Source organism: Mauremys mutica, chromosome 12 (genome assembly GCF_020497125.1).
Source record: "Mauremys mutica isolate MM-2020 ecotype Southern chromosome 12, ASM2049712v1, whole genome shotgun sequence".
Classification (NCBI taxonomy): domain Eukaryota; kingdom Metazoa; phylum Chordata; order Testudines; family Geoemydidae; genus Mauremys; species Mauremys mutica.
Genome location: NC_059083.1, coordinates 48,384,098 through 48,391,740, shown reverse-complemented (window position 1 = coordinate 48,391,740; position 7,643 = coordinate 48,384,098). Strand labels below are relative to the sequence as shown.

At 38.5% G+C, this 7,643-nt stretch overlaps 1 pseudogene; it reads left to right on the top strand.

The window, feature by feature from the left end:
* The first annotated feature begins 2,164 nt into the window (after positions 1-2,164).
* Positions 2,165-5,007, top strand: LOC123346830 (annotated as a pseudogene).
* Positions 5,008-7,643: the final 2,636 nt, after the last annotated feature.

Sequence of the window (7,643 nt, the reverse complement as noted above, 5' to 3'; positions counted from 1 at the left end):
GTAAAATCAAAAATGTCATAGAGTAGTTTTTAAACTAGGGGTTGGGGGAAAGGCAACAGGTGTGGAGGAGCATGTGGTTGGGACTGAGACATCCCTTAGGGGAGGATCTATTAATGTAGATTCTAGTAAGGAGGAGAAAATGGATGATGATAAAATACCAGTAGAATATGATGAATTGTCAATTACATCACATAATGGCAGACAGCTAAACAATTTTTTAAAGTGCTTATATACAAATGCTATGTCTAAATAAAAAGATGGGTGAACTTAAATGCCTCTTATTAAATGAGGATATTGATATAATAGGCATCACAGAAACTTGGTAGAATGAGGAAAATCAATGGGACACAGTAATACCAGGGTACAAAATATATCGGAAGGAGAGAACAGGTTGTACTGGTCAGGGAGTGGCACTAAATGTGAAAGAAAGCATAGAGTCAAATAACATAAAAATCTTAAATGAACCAAACTATAACATGGAATCTCTATGGATAGAAATTCCATGCTTAAATAATAAGAATATGGCAGTAGGGACTCTACCACTGACCACCTGATCAGGATGGTGATAGTGACTGTGGAATGCTCAGGGAGATTAGAGAGGCTATAAAAATAAAAAAATAAAACCCTCAATAATAATGGGGGATTTCAACTATCCCCATATTGACTGGGTACATTTTACCTCAGAACTGAGTGCAGAGATAAAGTTTCTTGACACCTTAAATGACTGCTTCCTGCAGCAGTTCAGCCTGGAACCCACAAGAGGAGAGGCAATTCTTGATTTAGTCCTTAGTGAAGCACAGGATCTGCTCCAAGAGGTAAATATAGCTGAACCACTTTGTAATAGTGACCATAACATATTAAAATTTAACATACCTGTGAGGGGGTGGAGAGAACACCACAGCTGCCCTCCATGGTAGCATTTAATTTCAGAAAGAGGAACTACACAAAAATGAGGAAGTTAGTTAAACAGAAATTGAAAGGTGAAATCCCTGCAAACTGCATGGAAACTTTTTAAAGACACCATAATAGAGGCTTAAATTAAATGTATACCTCAAATTAATAAACATAGTAAGAGGACCAAAAAAGTGCCAAAATGTCTAAACAAAAAAGTAAAAGAAGCAGAGACAAAAAGGCATCCTTTAAAAAGTGAAAGTTAAATCCTACTGAGGAAAAAAGAAAGGAACATAAACTTTGGCAAGTAAAGTGTAAAAAATATAATTTGGAAGGCCAAAAAAGAATTTGAAGAACAACTAGCCAAAGATTCAAAGATTAACAGCGCAAAAAAAAAAAAGGACATCAGAAACAGGAAGCCTGCTAAATAACCTGTGGGGTCACTGGACAATCAAGATGTGAAAGGATCACTCAAGTACTAAAGAGCCACTGTGGAGAAACTAAATGAATTCTTTTCATCAGTCTTAATGGCTGAGGATGTGAGGGATATTCTGAAATCTGATCCATTCTTTTTAGGTGACACATCTGAGGAACTGTCCCAGATTGAGGTTTTGGAACAAACTGATAAATTGAACAATAAGTCACCGGGATCAGGTGGCATTTAACCAAGAGTTCTGAAGGAACTCAAATGTGAAATTGCAGAAGTACTAACTGTGGTATCTAACCTATCAACTAAATCAGCTTCTGTACCAAATGACATGAGGATAGCTAATGTGACACCAATTTTTTAAAAAGGCTCCAGAGACGATCCAAGCAATTACAGGCCAGTAAGCCTGACTTCAGTACCAGGCAAATTGGTAGAAACTTTATTAAAGAACAGGATTATCAGACACATAGATCAACACGATTTGTTGGGGAAAAGTCATCTGTTTTTGTAAAGGGAAATCACACCTCACCAATCTACTAGAATTCTTTGAGGGGGTCAACAAGCATGTGGATAACAGTGATCCAGTGGATACAGTGTACTTAGATTTTTCAGAAAGCCTTTGATGAGGTCCCTCCCCAAAGGGTCTTAAGAAAAGTAAGCTGTCATGGGATAAAAGGGATGGTCCTCATGGACTAGTAACTGGTTAAAAGACAGGAAACAAAGGAGAGAGGTAAATAGTGGTGCCCCCCAGCGGTCTGTACTGGGACCAGTGTTGGTCAACATACTCATAAATGATCTGGAAAAGGGGGTAACAGTGAGGTGGCAAAATTTGCAGATGATATAAAACTACTCAAGAGAGTTAAGTCCAAAGCAGACTGTGAAGACTTACAAGGGGATCTCAGAAAACTGAGTGACTGGGTAATAAAATGGCAGATGAGCTGATAGTAACTGATTTACCTCCTAGTTAATCCAGATTTGCATCTGTGTGATTCCATTAATTTAAGTGGAGTTACTCCTTATTGTCACCGCTATCTCTTAAAGCTGAATGTGACCCAGAGGTTATCTAATTAGGTCAGCTGAGGTTATATCCTTTGATTTTTTTCAAAGCTGCCTAGGGGATTTAGATACATAATTATTAGGATCTGTGCATCCAAATCCTCTCGTCCATGTAAAACCTCATCCTCATTGTTTTGACGAAAGATTGCAAAAATGAGAAATAAATGTAAAAGACCATTCGGGCAAGTAGTGGTGAGAGAAGGATAATGGGAATCAGAGTTCCAGTTCTTTTCTCTATCACTAATTTATGTATTCTTAGGGAAACCAATTATATTTGCAAATTCATCTGAGCACCTTAGCCTGTCTGTATAATGGAGAGAATAAAGCTCACCATCTCTACCTCACATTGGTGATGTGGGTCTTGATTGTGCCACCCTTACTCACATTGAAAGTAAGGTGGCTGCTGCGTGTGAGTAAGGGTAAGAACATCTCACCTTGTAGTACAACATCACCCCCTTGTAGTAAAAGGTGATATGGGAACCTAAGTCCCTTAGGCTTCCTTGAAAATCCCAGGTATAGGGTCCCCCACTGATTTCACTGAAGCTGTGCTGATTTACACCAGCTGGGAATCTGGCCCATTGACTCCAATGAAGCCATGCTGATTCACATCACCTGATGATCTAGACATTATCCGTTTTTTATCCGTGTGAGTAAGGGTAAGAACATCTCACCTTGTAGTACAACATCACCCCCTTGTAGTAAAAGGTGATATGGGAACCTAAGTCCCTTAGGCTTCCTTGAAAATCCCAGGTATAGGGTCCCCCACTGATTTCACTGAAGCTGTGCTGATTTACACCAGCTGGGAATCTGGCCCATTGACTCCAATGAAGCCATGCTGATTCACATCACCTGATGATCTAGACATTATCCGTTTTTTTCCCCTCCCTAAAATATTGAGTTTGTGCGTATCAAAAATGGGATTTGTAAGTGACTGCTGTTTAATGAAAAAGAAAAAAAATGTATTTATTTTATTCTACAGACTCAAACACTTCTTTGAGAGGCTGAAGAAAGATGTTAATGCTGCAACACTGAAGAGCACTGAAGGGGAAGAGGATGAAAAGTCAGCAACATCTGATAACATGGCTGCCAGTGTGAAGTGTTCTTTAGAACATTTGTTGATCTGCTCAGATTCTCTCTATATAGAGAGAGACATCTAGAAATCCTCTATACTCTTTATATTCTGTCTTTCCATCATTCATAGTATTTGTAATGCAACTACTAACATCTTGTCTAGGTGCACTAAACAAAATTAAGACTTGCTGTGAAACACTCATGTCCCTTTGCTTTAGCTGCTGCTACTTATTTACTTACCTTCTTCTCTTTTTGTTCCTGCTGGTCATTTTTTCCTTTTTTACCCATTCTACACAACATCATCCAGTGAACTGAAAAACTCTGCAGTGTATTCCTCAAACACCCACATATTGTGTGTAATGAATCATGGCACTTAGATAGAGACACCATTGTTAATAAGAGACACAAAATATTCTCATTTAGGACCAAAATCCCAAACCCTACAACTGCAGGCTGCACTATTAGCTGGAGACATTTAATAAAAGAAGACATGGGCATATGAATTAAGCCAGTTTATTACATATAAATGAATATTATTAATAAGCAGGCATGATAGACTTAGAACACTTGATAATTCTAGGATACAGTAACCATGGGGGCCATGTAAGCAGATAGATAGATAGATAATGTCGTTAGAGAACCACACTGCTGTGAGTGGATTCATACTCCTGGGGTTTTCTGAGTTTCATGACCTCCATCTTTTGCTCTTCACAGTGTTGTTGTCTCTCTATATCCTCACCTTGATGGTGAACACCCTGATTATTATGATAAGTACCGATCACACCCTTCAGACCCCCATGTATTTCTTCCTTACTCACTTGTCCTTCTTGGAGGTCTGCTACATATCAGTCATCATCCCAAAGATGCTGGAGAATGTGCTGGTGGAAAAGATGGGCATTTCCTTTGTGGGATGTGCCATGCAGATGTTCTTCTTTCTTTTCTTCGGGGTTGCAGAGTGTTTCCTCCTGGCCGCAATGGCATTTGACCGGTACGTGGCGATATGCAACCCCTTGTGCTATATAGTCATTATGAGTAGCAGTGTTTGTAGGAAACTGGTGGTGGGATCTTATGTGTGTGGGACCATAGTGGGTCTGGTGCACACCATTATTACATTCAGCTCTCCATTCTGTGGCTTACTTATCAACCATTTCTTCTGCGAGATCCAGCCACTCCTAGAGCTGCTCTGTGGAGACACTTTCCTGAATGAGGTTCAGGTCAATGTGGTGGCTGTGTTTGCCATCATGGTCCCATTCCTACTAGTTATTTTATCTTATGTCTTCATCCTGTCCACCATCTTCAAGATGCCGTCAGCTGAGGGTCGTCTTAAAGCCTTCTCCACCTGCTCCTCACACCTAGTGGTGGTGACTCTCTTCTACGGCTCGGCAAGCTTCATGTACTTATGACCCAAGTCCACCTACTCTCCACCTGTTGACAAACTGTTCTCCCTGTCCTATGCCATTGTGACTCCATTTTTGAACCCCATGATCTATAGCTTGAGGAATGAGGAGGTGAAAGGAGCCATAAGGAAACTGTGGAGGAAAATGCTTTATGAATTAATATAAAGTAGAGCTAGTCACATTTTTCTATATTCTGACATTTTGATGCCATTTTTAGTCGTAAATTATAAATTTCAATGAACATAAATTTAAAAAAAAATCATGAAAATATTTGGGATTTGGACCAACCACAGAGGTGGTCATTCTCCCTCCCCCCATGATAGTAGATTCATCAAATACTTTAAACTTGTAACACTTTTTTTATTTTTGAAAAAAACTTTAATTTAAACAAAATCCAGTGAAATAATTTTCTGCTTGCTTGTTTTTTTTAACAGTTCTATTTTTTTATTAAAAAAAGGATAAACTGTCTAATAAAGCAGACTGGTTATTAGATTAGGTTTATTTGGTTCACAGTGGAGTTATTCCTGATTTGGAACAGTCCCGATGGCTTCAACAAAACTGTTCTTTGTTGAATGAGAGGAGAATTTGGTCTGGATTTTCACCACCTTACATGGATTTTGTAAAATTAATAGGGAAAATGAATATAAAGTTCTACTGGATTGTATTATATTAATTGGGAAAATATAAATTTCTGCCAGTGGCCATTTCTACATACTTTATTAAAGATCCTAGGAAGCAGTTGGTTAATTACTTTGCATTCCTCGTATGATTAGTGCTATAGTAGTGTAAAATATTAAAGGCTAGATTCTGTACTCTGAGGTATAGGTGTCATTCCAGAGATACTCCTTTAAAACTAATGGAGTTACTCTGATTTACACTAGTGTAACTGAAAGTAGAATCTGTCCCTGTAAAGCGACACTAGATATACACCTTCATAATTGAGATCATCAGCATCATCATTGTTTCTGTAACTATTTTGTATATATTGTATCTGTTTTACTTTGCTTATTTTTATTGTTTATTTAAATAACAAAATGCACATTAGTGAAAATGCTAAAATATGTCATTTTATTTACAACAGAATTACATTTTTTAAAAAATGCCTAACTCAGATATTACCAATGGTCTTTCTTTGGTTTAAGGAGAACTGAGGACTGGATTGCTCATGACCCAAAAGACAGGGAAAACTCAGGAGTTGGTCAAAATTCTTTGGATTCCAAAATATTGATTTTTTTCATCAGATCACAAATTGCAATTAAAAATAAAAGAGAAAATATTTTGATCCATCTTTTCTCCTCTGCCCCCCCCCATTTTATAAAAGATATATTATAACTATTATAATAAGAGATGTATTTATTTCATTCAGTGGAGAGAGTAATGGTGCACTAACACAAGAGTATTTACACATATATATCAGTTACTGAATTAAGAAGCAGCACCATTATACAAAGATTCATAGACTTAAGGTCAGAAGGGACCATTATGGTCATCTAGTCTGACCTCCTGCACAACGCAGGCCACAGAATCTCAACCACTCACTCCTGTAACAAACCCCTAACCTATGTCTGAGTTATTGAAGTCCTCAAATCATGGTTTAAAGACCTCAAGGTGCAAAGAATCCTTCAGCAAGTGTCCCGTGCCCCATGCTGCAGAGGAAGGTGAAAAACCCCCAGGGCCTCTGCCAATCTGCCCTGAAGGAAAATTCCTTCCCGACCCCAAATATAGTGATCAGTTAAACCCTGAGCATGTGGGCAAGACTCACCAGCCAGCACCCAGGAAAGAATTCTTTGTAGTAACTCAGATCCCATCCCGTCCAACATCCCATCACAGACCATTGGGCATATTTACCTGCTAATAATCAAAGATCAATTAATTGCCAAAAATAGGCTATCCCATCATACCATCCCCTCTATAAACTTATCAAGCTTAGTCTTAAAGCCAGATATGTCTTTTGCCCCCACTACTCCCCTTGAAAGGCTGTTCCAGAATTTCACTCCTCTAATGGTTAGAAACCTTTGTCTAATTTCAATCTAAACTTCCTAATGTCCAGTTTATATCCATTTGTTCTTGTGTCCACATTGGTACTAAGCTTAAATAATTCCTCTCCCTCCCTGATATTTATCCCTCTGATATAATTATAAAGAGCAATCATATCCCCCTTCAGCCTTCTTTTGGTTTTGCTAAACAAGCCAAGCTCTTTGAGTCTCCTTTCATAAGACAGGTCTTCCATTCCTCAGATCATCCTAGTAGCCCTTCTCTGTATCTGTTCCAGTTTGAATTCATCCTTCTTAAACATGCGAGACCAGAACTGCACACAGTATTCCAGATGAGGTCTCACCAGTGCCTTGTGTAACGGTACTAACACCTCATTATCTTTACTGGAAATACCTTGCCTAATGCATCCTAAAACCATATTAGCTTTTTTAACAGCCATATCACACTGATGGCTCATAGTCATCCTGTGATCAACCAATACTCCAAGGTCCTTCTCCTCCTCTGTTACTTCCAACAGATGTGTCCCCAATTTATAACCAAAATTCTTGTTATTAATCCCTAAATGCATGACCTTGCACTTTTCACTATTAAATTTCATCCTATTATTATTACTCCAGTTTACAAGGTCATCCAGATCTTCCTGTATGATATCCCGGTCCTTCTCTGTGTTAGCAATACCTCCATAGCTCTCCTCTTGGTCTTCGTCCTTAAAGGAAACCTGCACAACAGCTTCAAAGATGAGCCTGGGAGCTTAAATTCAGAATTTTTTTTTTACCAACAGAACAGTTTTCTATTCCAAAATGCTG